A 14,372-nucleotide genomic window follows, 5' to 3' on the forward strand; every position below is an offset into this window, starting at 1 on the left:
GAATTACATGTCTGGGGAACCAGGAGGCACCAGCAGCTGAAAGCAGATCTGCCCCAGCACGTTGCCTGTCCTTGAGCTGACCTCAAAGCTTCGGCAAGCAAAGTGCTTGCTGAGATACATCTAGTTGTAGCAAAACTCACTAAATCCATACACGACTGAGCTGGACCTGACATGAGCTAAGCTATCCCATCCTAAAATAGAAATGACCTCTGATGTCCTTCCACACACAAAGACACCCTGAGCGCTGCAACCTGGGTATGTGCAGGTTTTCTTCGGCAAGGAAAACCATGCAGGATGCACCAGGCTACATGGTTATGTATCCTACAAGACCTGCATCCTAGAACCCCTTGCACTCTTCGTTTTGGAGCAGAAAGAAACCATTCCCCGCAATCCTCCACAGGCAGGAGGGAAGCAGGTAAGAAGCCTTGAACTCTGGTAGAGAACCAGGCACAAGGCATGGGTAAAAACAACAGCTCAATGGGGAGGAAACAGAACCCAATTCAACTTACCCAGATAGAGGCAGAAGCGGCAGCAGGGAGCAGGTGGTGGAGTTGGGTGCTGCATGGGATTTTATAGGGCTGCCTCATCTCCCCAGGGGTGGGCACATACCTTCTGCCTGAACCTCCCCAATAACCAGCAGTTTTCTCCTGGAAATTTCCCCCGGCTGATTAAACAGTTCCCCCTTTCATCTCTCATGTTTAGCTTCCATTTCATACTGAGTAAGATTGAAATGAGTCTGGCTAGAGGCATTAATTACCTTCCCAAAGTACATTTACCTAAGGCCAAAGTACAGCACCAGGCAGGAGAGTGTTTCAGCAGAATTTAGGGCAGGTACATCCCCTAGCACATCACTCCCACCTTCCTCCAAGCACAACCAATTCAGGTCCCCAGTGCACCTGAGGTGAGCTCAGGGATGCAGGCACAACACAACAAACCTACGTTTATAGGCAGACCCTCTCAATGATGACAGGAAAACCAGGGGGCCACCTTGCCACTACAAGTACTGAGGGACCACACACAGTTGGCAGAAAAATGCTGAAGCTGCCCTAGCTGCCCATGTACCTACAGACATTTAAGGAAGAAATTCTTTACATTAAGGGTGGTGAGACACTGGAACAAGTTGCCCAGGGAATGCCCCCTACCTGGAAGTGTTCAAGGCCAGATTGATTAGAGTCTTGAGCACCATGGTCTAGCAGAAGGTGTCTCTGCCCATGGCAGTGGGGTTGGAACTAGATGGTCTTTAAGGTCTCTTCAAACTCAAACCATTCTGATTCCATGAGTTACACAAGGATGAGCAAACTGGTTTGGGACCCACTTAAGAGGATTTTGCCTGGTTTTGTTATTATTCCTCACATTTGGGGTAAGAATTCTGCTTGGAAGATACATCAGATTTTTAAAGCAAAGTAATGATGGGCTCTGGAGTCCACTCCTGAAGGTGATGCACAACAAACCTGACTGGATTTGCAGAGTGAGGTGATTTCCAAGGTCAAGAGCCTTTCCATGCTGCTCTTCACAGCCAGAGGTTCACAGCTAAGCTTCCTGGTGATAAAATGGCATTCTCAAGACATTTTTAATTGCCTGCTGCAGTGTGATACCTGATTGCTCTGCCAAATGCCTGTCAGCTGCTAAACAGCCAGAGAGTCACAAAAGTCCCAAACTACACTTAAACATGAATCACTTGCATGCTAGCAAGAGGGAGTTGCTGACATGGTCTCAAGCAGGGGAATGAGCCATCAGGCTCCAGGGGCAAGGAAAGATTGAAGAAGCCTTTTTATTTCATGCCAGTAGAGCCCAGATGAAGACACTAACATAACCTGCCCTGGAACAAACCATGGTAGTACTGGGGCACATGTACTATGCATGTGTGGAGTTGGGAGTTGATAGAGGCATCACTGATAGAGACATGCCTTAGAGGGTTTGGGGGGGTCATTTTAGTTCCTAGAGTGACTTGGCCTTGCAGATCCATGGTTGGTAGCACTGAATTTTCCCTAGTGACTCCTTTCTGCCCCGTCTGTCACGGCAAAAAAGCCTTTCAAGAGATGCTGATGTCAGGCCCAGCTATTATCAGCACCATTGTGGAAGGGGAAGGAGAGAATCAGCTTTTCCAAGGTGCAGCAGAGGACACATGCTTCAGACAGAAAGTGACCTTGCAGCCTGCTAAAGTAATGCAGGAGGCTGCGGGGTCATCACAACCTCCTAAAAGGCAATTAGGTGAGCAAGAAAAGATGAAGCTTCATTTTAAGCTTTGCGTTACTGCTTTTTGCTCACTTTTGAATAACAAAATGATGACACAGTTGCACCTTGGACACACAGCCCAATTAAATTCTTCTTCTGCCAGTCAGATATTCTTCCCTTTCACTAATCTTCCATCACCTGGGGGGGGAGTTGTGCCTTTGTGCACTCCTGTGACCCCAAAGAAAACAGCTCTTCCTGTGGGACTCCCTTCCAGGCTTCCAGACACAGGCTGGGATGTTCTATTTGCAGTCTCACACTGTGTTTAGGTTTTGCAACCCAGCTCAAGTACTCAAGGTTCTGCTCACACTGGACCAGCCTGTCCCAGAAGAACATCCACAGATGCTTGGGGACTTCCTTTCCTAAGAGGAAATATTTAACTTAATCTTTAAACTAAAAACATTTTCCCATTGGCTTTGTTAAAAACATTCCTTTAGATCTGCAATGAGAAAGACACCTAAAGACCAGCTGTGGGCAGCATGACAACAAATTAATTCAGAAAACTGCTGTAGAACACTACACCCCTATATAACACTGCACCCCGGGGGGAGGAAAGGAGAGGGGAGGAAAGGGAGGAAGAAAAATCCATGCTTACGTGGAAAGCCTGTTGTGTGAAAGCAGCCATGTTGTTGACACATTTCATAAAGATAGGAACCTATCAATTATTATTTGCCTTGAAAGAAATACTGTCAGAAGAAATTTGCCATCAACTTGTCATATTTGATCAGTAAAAGGCTCTACAGAATCAGCAACAAGCTATCCGATCTTTTCTAACCTGCTCTGGCCTCACCTCTAATTATGTCACCTTGGAAAGGGTTGCTCTGTTGTCAGCATAATCTGAAATGCTGTTTCTAGTTAGTCACATTTCAATTAAAAGTTTACAACAAGTTTTGCATAATCCTAGCAACTTCTTATCCCAGGCTAAAAAAAAAAAAAAGAGGTTTTGGTAACTTTTGGAAACTTAAACATTGTATAGCTACTCGGCTTCCGTATGTTCAGTCCTGAGCAGGAAGTAGTGACATAAACGTAGTAACGAATGCATCTTCACATTTTATAATGTGAATACATGATTAAGAGAAGATTCTATGCTGTATAGATATAACCAGTAGGTAATCTAAGTCTATGTAATATTTTTCTTTTAATTTGTGGAAATATTCCCCCACATTAAAAAAAAAACAAACATCTGCCAGAAGTGTTTGAATCTCAAAGCATCCAAATGAAGTTAGGAGTAAATGAAGTACAGACCTGTTTTTCCTCAATACCCAGATTTCTGTCATTGTGACAATGGACTTAATTTATCTCTCGTGAGTTAGCATCAGTTTCACCAGGATGGTTTCTCTGAATGGAAATTAGCTATGCTAAAACGTTAAGGTACAAAGCAGAAGAGCCTGGGAGTGTGTTCAGTAGAATAGATTCTGTTTTCATAACATTTTCACTCCAACGATATTGTGACATTTTACAAAAGAGCTGAGACCTACACACCAATTTCTAACTCTGTTTTACTAATATCTGCAGCTGGGAGAAGAGACAAGCTGACACCCTTGGGACACCCTTCAGCACTGCTGGGCTATGTGTGCCCTGGCACACCCATGCCCCTGCCCTGGTGCACAGTGACGAGGCCTCCTGGAGGGGGGATGCCAGCCTCAGTGACGCTGTGGAGCAACAGCCCACCTGGGGACCCAGCAATTACAGGAGACATCTGAAGTGGAACTGGATTATCTGCAGCCCCAGGGTGGCACACAGCATCTAGAGCCTGGCTCTCCCCAGCAGCTCTGGCTGGGCTCTGGAGCCCTGAAGCACCCTGTCTGCCCTGGCAAGGACAGAGGCAGCCAGGGGTTCTCCATAGCTGTGGTGAGGAGCAACCACCGAGGTCTGTCTGCATCAAGCTGCTGCCTCCTGGCACAGGGGTGTCCTGCTTGCCTGTCAGCCACCTGGGAGCCATCCTCAACGTGTCCTGCTTTGGGCAGATAGGCTGTGGCCCTGAGGCAAGCCCTGGGGGAGCAGGTGTTCCTTGGAGATGGGAAGCAGTGGGGCTGTGGCTGCTCCAAAATCTGCCTTTGTCTTTCAGGATACATTTTGGTGCGGGGCAAACTTTTACCCTCTGTCTGGTCTCAGAAACATCCAGTTCTTGAGTTGACAGAAATTAAAATGCAGAGAAGTGAAACTGGAGTTGCAGAGTACTGCTGAGGCTGATGAAGGCAGGGAAAGAGTTGGTTGTGGGCCATGTTTGTTCTCATGCCTTCATCTGCAGGAAGAACCAGGGGTGATGTTGTCACACATCCTGGAGAAAATGGGTACAATGTTTTGGTTTGGTAAAATTATCCCAGTTTGGTAGTTCCTCCAGAGAAAGCCATGTCTCAAGCAGAAAGCACATATTCCCAGAAATGAGTAGAGGTTGGAAAGAGCAGTCTTTACCCTTCTCCTAAATACTAGCATCTCCAAGAACAACTCTTTCCACTATGGTTTTCCTTTCATTCATTAAACAAATCAGATTATTTTGACTCCCTGCCATGTGCAGAGCAGAGCAGAGTAATACCCTGGAAATCCATGAGGAGTTAGTTCAGGACCTGCTGAGCCACTTGGATATCCACAAGTCCATGGGACCAGATGGGATCCATCCTAGGGTGCTGAGAGAGCTGGCGGATGTGCTAGCTAGGCCACTCTCCATCATTTTCCTCCAGTCCTGGCTCACCGGTGAGGTCCCAGATGACTGGAAACTGGCCAACGTGGTCCCCATCCATAAGAAGGGTCGGATGGAGGAACCTGGAAACTACAGGCCGGTCAGCCTGACCTCAGTGCCAGGGAAAGTGATGGAGCAGATTATCCTGGCGGCAATAATTGCGCACCTGAAGGATGGCCAAGGGCTCAGGTCCAGCCAACATGGATTCAGGAAGGGCAGATCCTGCCTCTCCAACCTGATCTCTTTCTATGATCAGGTGACCCGCCTGGTGGATGTGGGGAGGCCTGTGGATGTGGTCTACCTAGACTTCAGCAAGGCCTTTGACACCGTCCCCCACAGCAAACTGCTGGCTAAGCTGTCAGCCCGTGGATTGGACCATTACACTCTGTGCTGGGTTAGGAACTGGCTGGAGGGCCGGGCCCAGAGAGTGGTCGTGAACGGTGCCGCATCCAGCTGGAGGTCAGTCACCAGTGGTGTCCCCCAGGGATCAGTGCTGGGCCCTGTCCTCTTCAACATATTCGTTGATGATCCGGATGAGGGGTAGAGTCAGTCATCAGCAAGTTTGCAGATGACACAAAGTTAGGGGCAGATGTTAGTCAGTTAGAGGGTAGAAAGGCTCTGCAGAGGGACTCCGACCGACTGGACAGATGGGCAGAGTCCAACGGGATGTCATTCAACAAGTCCAAGTGCCGAGTGCTGCACTTTGGCCACGGCAACCCCATGCAGAGCTACAGGCTGGGGTCAGAGTGGCTGGAGAGCTCCCAAACAGAGAGGGACCTGGGTGTGCTGATCGACAGCCACCTGAATATGAGTCAGCAGTGTGCCCAGGTGGCCAGGAGGGCCAATGGCATCCTGGCCTGCATTAGGAATAGTGTGGCCAGCAGGAGCAGGGAGGTCATAGTGCCCCTGTACTCTGCTCTGGTTAGGCCGCACCTTGAGTACTGTGTCCAGTTCTGGGCTCCTCAGTTTAAGAAGGACATTGAAACACTTGAGCGTGTCCAGAGAAGGGCAACAAGGCTGGTGAGAGGCCTTGAACATAAGCCCTATGAGGAGAGGCTGAGGGAGCTGGGATTGTTTAGCCTGGAGAAGAGGAGGCTCAGGGGTGACCTCATTGCCCTCTACAACTACCTGAAAGGTGGCTGTAGCCAGGAGGGGGTTGGCCTCTTCTCCCAGGCAACCAGCACCAGAACAAGGGGACACAGTCTCAAGCTGCGCCAGGGGAGGTTCAGACTCGAGGTGAGGAGGAAATTCTTCACCGAGCGAGTCATTCGGCATTGGAACGGGTTGCCCAGGGAGGTGGTTGAGTCATCGACCCTGGAGGCGTTCAAGGGGAGATTGGACGTGGCACTTGGTGCTATGGTCTAGTCATGGGGTCTGTGTTGATAGGTTGGACTCGATGATCCTCGAGGTCCTTTCCAACCTAAGTGATACTGTGATACTGTGATACTGTGCCTTTTGTTTCCTCTGTCCCCTTCTCCAGGCAAAGGACTTCTTTCGGTACACAGATCCATTCACATTCAGCAACTTGCCTTCTCTAAATACCCCTTTGCATTTGTCTCAAGTCCCCATCTCAGCAGGTTCCCAAGTCACATCCTGCTGGATGGCCCCCAGACCACACAGCACTGTCCAATGCGGAGCTTGAACCTACCACCCCTTTCCATTTCACCATCTGTAGCTACAGGTGGGTGTTTCTCTGGGACTGTAATGCCTGTGTGTTGAATCCCTTGCCTTTTCTAAAGGAAATCTCCTGCATCCCTCCTGCAGGGCACCAGGCTGACCAGGCACAGACATCCTCCCTTTCCAGGGTGGCAGAGCTGGCCAAGCACCATGGCATCCTATGGCAGCAGGATGGGACAAGGCTGGTGCTTTCCTGCAGCTTGATCACTGTTTCTGGCTCAGGAAAGGCTGGCAGAAGGAGGCAGCTCCCAACCTGTCCCCAAGGGTGCTTCCCCAAAGCATGGTTCCATTCCTTCCATGGCCTCAGGGAAAGTCAAAAAAGCCAGTGCAGTCTTGCAGTGTGGGCAGCTAAGCCAGCCTCCAAGCCACAGCAATGCTTGACCACATTCTCATCTGTGGAGGAGGCACCTGCAAGGCTGGCACAACATGTTTCCCCAGCTGTGTCAAAGCACAGACATGCTCTAAGAAATGCAAGGCTTCCCTCCCTGCAAGACTACCAGAATTTCAGCAGTTAAAAGCCTCCCAGCAGGCAGGGGGTTCTAACTCTTTCCTTTTCATCTTGCAGATCACCCTCTTCCCTGCCAGGAACCTCCACTGTGAGCACTGCTGCAGGCAGAAGCTGCCAGTATGCAGTAGCTGTGACATCTGGATCATGGTGATGGCTCAGTGAGCCACAGCTTTATCCAGCAATGGCTTTTGGCTCCCATGGGCACAAGGGGGATGCCCAGGACTTGTGTGTGAGGTGCAGAAAGGAATAATTTAGCTGATAAAGAACAGAAAAATCAGAGTGTGCCCACACTCCTGCCTGACATTCCCTGTCCAGGCTTTGGTGCTTTGCCTTCTGGAGAAGACATAGCTGGCTGGCAGGAGAGTAGCAGGCAGGTGATCTTGGGGAATGGAAGAAAACAATACCCTGCTCCTGCCTGTAAGCATGACATTAAGCACCAATGGGCAATGCTGATTCCTAAGCAAGCAGCAGCAGGTTCAGGAAGCAGGAGCAGAAATCCAGAGGCAGACTTGTATTTAGTACGGCAGAGCAAAATAGGGAGACAGGAGACCATGTCACAAACTGCATCAAAAGCATCTTGTGGGATAGGAGTCCCTGGAGACTCGACGAGGGTGGGATTCGAACCCACGCGTGCAGAGCACAATGGATTAGCAGTCCATCGCCTTCACCACTCGGCCACCTCGTCCCTTGCTTCACTTTGTTTTGGGGGAATTTTTTTCTCATTTTTTCACCAAAGGCTACAAGACTGCATTTGGTTCTTCAGGATGCCTTCTGGAGAGCCAAACCAGGCAGGCAGACTCCTGGCTGCCTGGCTGTGGCATCCAGTTACCCACCTGCCTGTGGCAGGGCAGCAAGCATTTGCAACTGATGCGCTGCAATCCACATTCCTCTCTGTCTCTGTGACCAAAGGATGGCAAAGGGCAAGGTGGCATTTATTTTTGCCATAAAAATGTGTGCCTCAGGCTTTGGTACTTGTTGCAAGTCTCCATCATGCCCACACTGCCACTTAACTTGTGTCCAGAAGGCTTTCCTGCATGATTCAGCATCAGTCATGCAATAAAATAACCAGGAAGATGAGGAAGATAGTAGGGGCTCTAGCCACCATTGGATGCACCTCTTTGTTTTTCTGGGGTCTGGAGTCAGTTTGGGTCATCTACCCACTGTGAGCTCCCAGAGGAGAAGGAAACCCCTCCCCACAGAGTGAGGTCACCTGGGACAGAGGTGGGGGGGAGGGGCTCCACTGCTCAGGGCAGGGCAGAGACCCCTAGCAGTGCCCCTGGCTTGGGGCAGGGAGATAAAATAGCCCCCAGGCCCAGGCACCACTGGGAGTCGAACCCAGGATCTCCTGTTTACTAGACAGGTGCTTTAACCAGCTGAGCCATGGTGCCCACCTGCCCCACAGTCATGCCATGCCCCCCAGCACAGCTGACCCTCTGTCTGCCCCCTTCCTCCACTCCTGTGTGCCAGGTTTGGGGTACCTCAACACCCAAACTCTTCTTTATCTGCTGCTGGGAGTGCTCCTAGTACTGACTCAGTCCCTCACTACAAAAAGCTCAACACATCTCCTATCAGTACCAGCTGGGTTTTGAGGTCCTGGACCCTATACAGGGTTTGCTGCCCCAACCCCCTTCACCTGGCAGAAACCTGCCAACTGCCCCCAGCCCCTGCACTGCCCCAAGGCGACTGTCTCAGCCTCAGCTCTCTCTGGCTTCTTACCCATCATCTTGGGGGTTCTCAGGGTTTCAGCCACCTGTCCAGCTCACGTGTCAGCATGTGAGACCAACCCACACAATGCCAGTGCAGACACCACTAAACTCTCCATCCTTTTTAAGTGCATGAGACACAGTGAGAGGAAGAATGGCTGAGAACAACTCCCCTGTGTAGCAGGGACTGGCAACACCTGTGCTGCAATTGCCCTCTGCAGTGACGGCTGGTGACACCTGTGCTGGAGCTGCACCACCTAGTGGTGGCTGGTGACACCTGTGCTGCAGCTACCCTGTGTAATGGGAGCTGGTGACACCTGTGCTCACCCAGATCCATTCATGTATTTTTGGCATGGCCCAGCACCACCACTGGGAAAGGGACCTGGGAAAGGGACCAAGTCCTGCTCAGCCATTGCCACCTGTTAAGAAGGATGAAATGTCAAGGAGGAAACACAGCCCTGTGTCACCCTCCAGCCATGCCAGCAGCCAAAGGGAATCCCTACACTGGGGATATCCCTGACCCTCAGCACCAGAAGCTCCTGGGTGAAGGGAACTCTGTACTCTCCCTCACACTTGTGCTGGCAGCATAGTCAGGCCTGGGACAGGGCCCATGTAGGGCCGTGGGGGACAGGATCTGTGCTGGGTTCCAGCTGTGAACCCTGGTTTATTGGTCTAGGGGTATGATTCTCAGTTAGGGGCCCTGGATTCAACTCCTCCTTTTTGACATCCAGTGCTCTGCTCTGTTTGTTTGAAGAGGCAAAGGGACAGGGAGACACTGGGAGTAACCCCGTGTGGTGGCTTTAGGCTATGCCTTTAAAATTAGTTACAGATTTTGAGCAGAAAAGTAGAAAAATATAAATAAATCACTATTGGGTGTAAAAAGAAAAACAAAAGATTACTCTAAACAAATTAATTGGAGAGATATTTGCTATGAAACCACCTATACCAAAACAATTCTTTCTCTTTTTCTCCTCTTCTCTGCTTGCTTTTCAGCTGACCTTGCCTTAGCTGCATTGTTTAGTTAAGTCTAACCCATTACTTTATCTCTGCTCTTTTCTCTCTTGGGACAGGGGGTGGGGGGGCAGTGGAACAGCCTCCCTGGTCTCTTTGACCAGGGGATTTTGGTGTTGTTTGCTAATTGTAAATATCTGTATGATACTGTAAATACTGTATGTTTTGTACACGTTCATTGCATTCCATTGTAGAGTGTAGTTTTGCTTGTAAATACAGCTTTCATTTGCTTCTAACTGAGTTGGTCTGGCAAAGTTAATGCTGGGGGGAAACTTCAACCCACCACATCCCAGGGCCTCTTACATGCAAAACAAGTGTTCTGCTGAGCTACATCACTTCTGCATGGGCAGGGATGCGGTCTGGGGCAAATCCCTCCACCTCTAACTCACTGCATACTGCTCACCTTGTTCTCACGACCCTGATCTCAAAAACAGATCCTCCTGGCTCACACAGCCAACAGTACCCACTATGCTCTGCAGTGCTCATCACTGCTTCCACCTGCCCTTTCCCACCTCTTCCTCCTTCTATCTTCCTGCCCAGGCACACACCAGCACCTCACTGGGAGTTCATCCTGCCCATGGGGATGTGCCCTGTGCCAGGCACCACTGTCCTCCCTGTGCCCTGGTTATGCCACCATGCTCCTATGCACCACTGAGGAAAGTGGCCAAAATCAGGGCTCATCCAGGATTTGATCCTGGGACTGTTCACACCCAAAGCAAAAGTCATGCCCCAAGACCAACCAGCTAGTATAATCAGTCCTTGAGTACCCACAGCCTTTGAACCTCACACACTTTGGGGGGTTCAGGGGGACATCTAAGGTTGTGTGCATCCTTTTGGCACATTCTGGGAGTACAGAGGTCCCCTTTGCTTTGGGTCCATGGAGTCAGCAGTTGGAGGTGTCCACTGGGTGTAATGCCCATCATCTCCAACCCTCACCATCTCTGGAGCTCTTCCTCCTCAAAACCATCTCTGGCCCTTGCAGAGGCTGAAACGGCTGGTTCTTTTCAGCACCACCCTCTCTTTGCCCTTCTTCCTCCACAGGAAGTCCTCCAAAGCCAATGCTCCCCTATAACCTGGCTTTCTCGTTGCTCCCTGCCACAGCTTCCTTCCCCAGCCACCTGGAGCCGCTGACCACAGAGTTTGTAATTTGGAGGCACTGGGAGTCTCCTGGGTGTCCCAGGCTGTCAAAAGGGCCAGGACAGGGGGAACAGCTGTGGTGCAAACATATGTGTTTGTGGATGCAGCCCCAGGCAGAGCTGCCCAGCCAGGATATGGGGGCAGAAAGACCCATCCCTCACTACCACAACAGCCCTTTCCCACCTGGCCATGTCTGAGCATGGGAGCAGGGGGCAGCACTTCATTCCCAGCACTGGTGGAACTGTCCTCAGAGAAGGGACATGGCTGAGATGTTGAAGGTACTGTGTCCACTGTGCTGTGCCTGATGGTGGGTGCCCTACATGCCCAAAAGTAGGGCTCGTCCGGGAGTTGAACCCGGGACCTCTCGCACCCTAAGCGAGAATCATACCCCTAGACCAACGAGCCATGGTGCACAGGTGGGTGGGAACCCCCACTTGGTGCCAGGCATTGCACTGCTGAGAGGGCACCAGATGCTGGTTTTTGACAAGTGCTGCTGCCAGTTCATGGGGAGCAAAGCAGAGCTGAGGGTGTGGGCAGGGATGCATCATCCACCCCAGCTGTGCTCTGATCTAGGCTGGCTTGCTGATGTAGGGGTATGGTCTTTATGGTGCAAGGGGTCATGGGTTCAACTGCCAGACAAGCCTTCATTTTCGTGCTCCCACTGACAGACCTAGACCTGCATGCATGTCGTAGTTTGGCTGGGTGCCCTCTGCTACAGGGGTGTTTCCTGTGTCCAGAAGTCCAGCCCAGTGGGTGGACACAGGAAGTCAGGTTATTTCCTACCATGATCCCTTGCACCACTATAAGTCTCACGGCGGGGTCTGGCACTTGCTCTTTCCTTCCTCCTCGCCACCTGGTAACTGGGGGAGAGATCTCCCAGCCATGGGCCTGGCTAGGCCCAAGGCCACGGGGGGATGGGCAGTCTCAGGTCTGGCCAGCTGAGACTAGCCTAGTGGGGGCGGGGGGGGGAAGGAGGAGCCCTGGGGGTTTTGGGTGCACCCTCAGGTGGGGATGGGATCTCTCTGGGTCTGTTTTGGGGTTTCTTCTTGTCACTGTGTTTCTAATTCTCTGCATGCACTCACTGTTCTATTTAAACTTTCCATCACTTTTGCAATCCGTTTGTCTGAGTCATCATTTCTGCACGTGGTGGGGAGGGGGTCTGCCCCAACCCATTACAATGCACAAAGTATGGACAAGGTGACACTGTCCACCACAGGGGACTCAGGCAGCCTCCCCAGCTCTCCCAGAAATATTAATGCCATAGGAAATGGAGACAAAGTTCCCCCTCTCACTCCCAGCAATTCCATAGTGCCCAGGCAAGGCAAGAAAAGGACTGAGTGTGCTTTCTTACAAGTGGGTGCCTGGGAGCAGCCTCAGGGGAGCTGTGCCCACAGACAGTTGCAGGGCTTTCTGGGGGTAATGTGGGAGGACTCTGCCAGTCACACAGATGTCAGGGAGGCAGGTCTAGAGAGGCAAAACAACATGGAGATGCTGGGGATTGAACCCAGGGCCTCTTACATGCAAAGCAAGCGCTCTACCACTGAGCTACATCCCCTCTGATTGAGCACAGCTGGGAGCCTGTACAAATTCCCTCACCCTGCAGTGCCCCAAGGGCCCCAACACAGGATCATAAGGGGCTGCATCCCACATTGCTTCTTCTAAGTGGCTCCATCCTCACCCACCCTGGGGACATCTCCATCCCAAACACTCCACTCATCCCCAATGAGCCAGACACCAATGCCTTCCCACCATCCTGGCTCTGGTCACACTACGGCTGAGGTCACAGATGTCAAATGAAGAAGGCAGGTGCCCAAAAGTAGGGCTCGTCCGGGAGTTGAACCCGGGACCTCTCGCACCCTAAGCGAGAATCATACCCCTAGACCAACGAGCCAGACTGCTACCAAGACCCAGGGACCTCTTCCTTGCTCTTCAGCACTCAGAAAAAGTGGCTGGTGTGGGACAAGACCTGAGGAAGCTATTTTTTGCTTCAATGGATATTCATAGCTGAGAGGACCTCCTTCCTTTGCTCAGGCTGTGGGGCTGGTACCCGGACATGGCCACAGGCTGTAACTGCCCCACTCCAAAAGCAGTGGGGCCAAGAGGCCAAGGGCAGGCAGCAGAACCCCAGGTGGTAGGGTGTGTGTGCAGAGGGGGATGTAGCTCAGTGGGAGAGCGCTTGCTTCGCATGTAAGAGGTCCTGGGTTCAATCCCCAGCATCTCCAGTTTTTGCTTCCCAGACCCATCTCCTCCACAGAGCAGTAGTGATAAACTCCACTTCTGCATCTGGAAGGCATCCACAAAGGACATCTCCATGCCTTCACCCTGTACCAGGGTCCTAGATAAAGCTGCGCAGTAGGGATTTTGTGGTAGCAGGACTTTGCTCGGCTGTCTTCCACTGCCACAACAGCCCTTTCCCCACCCAGCGGGGGATAGGCCCTACCTGTGGATCTATGTCTTTATCCACAAAGCCAGTGTGGAATCTGGGGCTGTGCCTGGTGGTGGGTGACCAAATGGAGGGCTCTAATTCAGAAGTAAAAATCGCAGGGGCCCACAAGCTGGCTCTCATTCAGAAGGTCCCATAGGCCCCCTTGTGCCCAGAGCAGCAGAAGCACAGCTGACCACAACACTGCTGAGGCTGGACTCCAGCCATTATTTGCAGCAGTCCTGACCTGCCCTGGCCTACAAGCCACACCCAGCTGCAGGAGTAAAACACCTCACGCTGTGAGCAGGATTCGAACCTGCGCAGGGAAACCCTATTGGATTTCAAGTCCAACGCCTTCACCCCTCGGCCATCACAGCTCCTAGTGCACATTCTCAGGACAGCTACACAGTAGCTTTGCCCTGGGGTCTGGCTCTGGGGAGAAATTTCCCTACAGCCTACCATGGGACCATCCATTCAGTCCTGCTACCCCTTGCTAGCCCCAGCACCAACACATCCAAGGGTTGGGAAAAAGTCCTGCTTATAGTTGTGCACCTGGTCATACCCCTAGGTCAATCAGCCAGGGTGCTGCAACCCCTTTCAACCCCAACCTCTGTGTGGCAGTTTTGCAGGTTGGTGAGGATGGCTGATGCTGCCTTTTGGCCCTGGCACAGCCTGGAGCAGGGAAGTCCATCTCACTGGGCCTAGGATGTGGGACTGGCATTTGGAGGTGGCTGTGGCACATACTCACCCTGGTCCCAGTGGTCATTAGAGCAGCTGAACCACAGGGGCTAGCAATGACTTCCATGGCCCAGCAAGGGGGATGTAGCTCAGTGGTAGAGCGCTTGCTTTGCATGTAAGAGGCCCTGGGTTCAATCCCCAGCATCTCCACACCCTTTTGCCTCTCCAGACCCACTCCCTACGAGCTGGCAGAGCACCCCAGGTCCCCCTGAAAAGCCCTGGGGCTGTCTGTGGACCTGGCTGGTGCAGGACTAGGAGAGATAG

General features: G+C 51.6%; 8 non-coding genes across 8 annotated transcripts; 2 read left to right on the forward strand and 6 right to left on the reverse strand.

Moving 5' to 3' along the window:
- Positions 1 to 7,700: 7,700 nt before the first annotated feature.
- Positions 7,701 to 7,782, reverse strand: TRNAS-GCU (transfer RNA serine (anticodon GCU)). The gene has a single exon. It is a non-coding gene; the product is annotated as a tRNA-Ser (tRNA).
- Positions 7,783 to 8,411: 629 nt separating this feature from the next.
- On the reverse strand, positions 8,412 to 8,485 carry TRNAT-AGU (transfer RNA threonine (anticodon AGU)). The gene has a single exon. It is a non-coding gene; the product is annotated as a tRNA-Thr (tRNA).
- A 2,796-nt stretch (positions 8,486 to 11,281) lies between these two features.
- TRNAP-AGG (transfer RNA proline (anticodon AGG)) lies at positions 11,282 to 11,353 on the reverse strand. The gene has a single exon. It is a non-coding gene; the product is annotated as a tRNA-Pro (tRNA).
- Positions 11,354 to 12,431: 1,078 nt separating this feature from the next.
- TRNAA-UGC (transfer RNA alanine (anticodon UGC)) lies at positions 12,432 to 12,503 on the reverse strand. Its single transcript has one exon. It is a non-coding gene; the product is annotated as a tRNA-Ala (tRNA).
- Positions 12,504 to 12,767: 264 nt separating this feature from the next.
- On the reverse strand, positions 12,768 to 12,839 carry TRNAP-AGG (transfer RNA proline (anticodon AGG)). Its single transcript has one exon. It is a non-coding gene; the product is annotated as a tRNA-Pro (tRNA).
- Positions 12,840 to 13,098: 259 nt separating this feature from the next.
- On the forward strand, positions 13,099 to 13,170 carry TRNAA-CGC (transfer RNA alanine (anticodon CGC)). The gene has a single exon. It is a non-coding gene; the product is annotated as a tRNA-Ala (tRNA).
- Positions 13,171 to 13,665: 495 nt separating this feature from the next.
- TRNAS-UGA (transfer RNA serine (anticodon UGA)) lies at positions 13,666 to 13,747 on the reverse strand. The gene has a single exon. It is a non-coding gene; the product is annotated as a tRNA-Ser (tRNA).
- A 439-nt stretch (positions 13,748 to 14,186) lies between these two features.
- Positions 14,187 to 14,258, forward strand: TRNAA-UGC (transfer RNA alanine (anticodon UGC)). The gene has a single exon. It is a non-coding gene; the product is annotated as a tRNA-Ala (tRNA).
- Positions 14,259 to 14,372: the final 114 nt, after the last annotated feature.

Source organism: Melanerpes formicivorus, unplaced genomic scaffold, assembly GCF_026170545.1.
Source record: "Melanerpes formicivorus ecotype bairdi unplaced genomic scaffold, bMelFor1.0.p_v2 SCAF_5, whole genome shotgun sequence".
NCBI lineage: Eukaryota > Metazoa > Chordata > Aves > Piciformes > Picidae > Melanerpes > Melanerpes formicivorus.